The sequence below is a fragment of the Bidens hawaiensis genome, unplaced genomic scaffold (genome assembly GCF_021521415.1).
Source record: "Bidens hawaiensis isolate Kalapana, Puna unplaced genomic scaffold, B.hawaiensis_p1.1 tig00042395_1, whole genome shotgun sequence".
NCBI classification, from domain to species: Eukaryota; Viridiplantae; Streptophyta; class Magnoliopsida; order Asterales; family Asteraceae; genus Bidens; species Bidens hawaiensis.
Genome location: NW_027497510.1, coordinates 167,337 through 169,755, shown reverse-complemented (window position 1 = coordinate 169,755; position 2,419 = coordinate 167,337). Strand labels below are relative to the sequence as shown.

The 2,419-nt window shown below is 31.7% G+C and overlaps 1 pseudogene; it reads left to right on the top strand.

The window, feature by feature from the left end:
- The first annotated feature begins 885 nt into the window (after positions 1-885).
- On the top strand, positions 886-1,429 carry LOC143593605 (bZIP transcription factor 44 pseudogene; annotated as a pseudogene).
- Positions 1,430-2,419: the final 990 nt, after the last annotated feature.

The window sequence follows — 2,419 nt, the reverse complement described above, 5'->3', positions numbered from 1 at the left end:
ATAATTATACCAAATGCGATGTGAGGTGCCTTTTAAAAATCTTTAAATTTATAAGATACATATATTGTTTTATATAAGCATAAAGATAAAAACTCCAATGTTAATGCTCTCATATAGTTCATATAATAACCATTTTTCCTCTCAGACGGTGTTTATAATAGTCTTTGATGTGTACAAACTTGATTTAACATCATACAACCTGATATAAAATAAAAACTTATAAAATTTGTGAGTGGTGCCCTCGTTACATCACCCAATATCAATAATGTAACAATGCCATCATAGTTAAAACACTTAGAAACAAAAGTGATGATTCCAAGCATAACCTTTTAATAATCATTAAAAATATCTCCACTATGATACCTTTATTGCATTTTAGTCTGCAAACTTGTCCTATAAATCCACCCACAATCCTTCCCAATTCCCTTCCCCCTCTCCTTCTTCTCTTTCTAAGATCCTTAAGATCATAATATTAATAATCTTAATAATATCTCTGTTTATAATATTCTTCTCCTTTTCAAATTTGTAGCTTGTTGTGTGTTGTTATCTAAAATCAATATTAATGTGCAACCTATTGTTATTATTGTTTGTAACACATGACTCAGATTCTCAGTGAATTGTTTCTTTCCGGTTTATGATCAATTCCACATATCGACGCCGAACCCATCTAGTTCAATCTTTTTTCCGTCGTCTTCCTCTACTGGTTTTATTACATTTCATGATTTTTTCTTTGTTTTCACTATATTAATATTAGCCACCTTTACAATATTAGTCACAACTCTATATAAATATATATATATAGTATCCATATATAAATTAATCCAATAAGTCCGTTACTATTTGTTTAAAATCTTAAAATCCGTTACTGTTACCGGTATCAAACCTGTAATTTAATGGCTACGTCTAGTGGGACCACTGTGATGTCATCAGGTGGTTCGGGTTCAGAGGAAGATCCTCAACAGTTGTTGGATCAGAGGAAAAGGAAGAGAATGGTATCCAATCGAGAATCGGCACGGAGATCGAGAATTAGGAAGCAAAAGCATTTGGAACGAACTCGAGACTCAGCTGAGTCAACTCAGGAAAGAGAATAACCAAATGATATCAAGTTTGAACATTACCACACAACATTATTTAACGTGGAGACCCGAAAACCGGGTTTTAAGGGCTCAGATAGTGGAGCTTAGCCAGCAGCTGCAATCGTTGAACGATATTATTGGGTTTGTGTATGGGCCTGTGGCGGGTGGAGGCGGGTTTGTGGAGGAGGACTATGGTTTTTGGGGTGGGACTGAGTTTGTTGACGAGTTGATGGGTAACTCAGTGAGTTATGTTTATGCCAACCAGGGGAATCTGCCTTCTGCAAACATGTTTATTTACTGAATCCTATGTGGATCTCTTAAAAATCTTATAAATAAATGATAAGATTTGTTGGTAGGTGAATAGGTGGGGTGGTCTTGGGTACAAAGTGTTATGATTGTAATGGGTATTTTCTTGTTTGATGATATTATTGTCTCTATAATATTATTTTATGGTTGCAATTATTGTGTTTTCTTTGATTAAGTTGGGTTAACTTTGTTGAAAGTAAATCAAGGAAAGATTGATGTTTGCGACTATTATACTTTACTTTAGATGGTAAAAAATGTTATTCGAAAATAGGATGGTTGTATTATACTATTATGTATAAGTTGTAAGTTTTATCGGTATTAAATTATGCTTGAATTAGTGTAAAATTACAAGTTGATCTAACCAAGCTAGAAGATAAGTTTGTATTTGGTTCTCCATCGAACTGGCGTGAGTTAGGTTTAATGACTTGTTTATTTGTTTTGATGACTTTGTATGTCTATTAAAATTTTTTGAATAAAAGTCTTTGATAACAAATATGAACATTCATGTTACAAATACCAAATAATACAAATATACAATCCCAAACTATCAATATACTAGAAAAAATTATATGAGTTGACGGGCAAGTTATTCGAGTCAAGTTAGCTTCGGTACTTCTACTAGCAAGCTATCTTCAAATTAAACATGGTTCGGACATTTATAAGATCCAACGAGCTCAATGTGAATTTTGAAAATCTCAATATAGAATTGATATTTATGAGAATATTAGTATTTTAATTCCGAGATTAACCTTTTTTTTTCTTTTTGAATAGCAAATTTTTTTCATATAAAATCCTCCTAACATTACGCTTGCAAGCATTTGAGCCTACCGTATTCATCTTAAAAGGGCGGACACCATACCACCATACTATTAATTCAGGGTATTTATGATATTCCAAGGTTAACTAGTTATAAAATAATAATTGTGATAGAGAAAAGATAAACTTTAGCGATCATTAAATTTTATAATTATTGATGTTATTAAACTATATTATTAAAAAATCCCCATAAAGAACTATATTTCAATTTTTTTTCCACT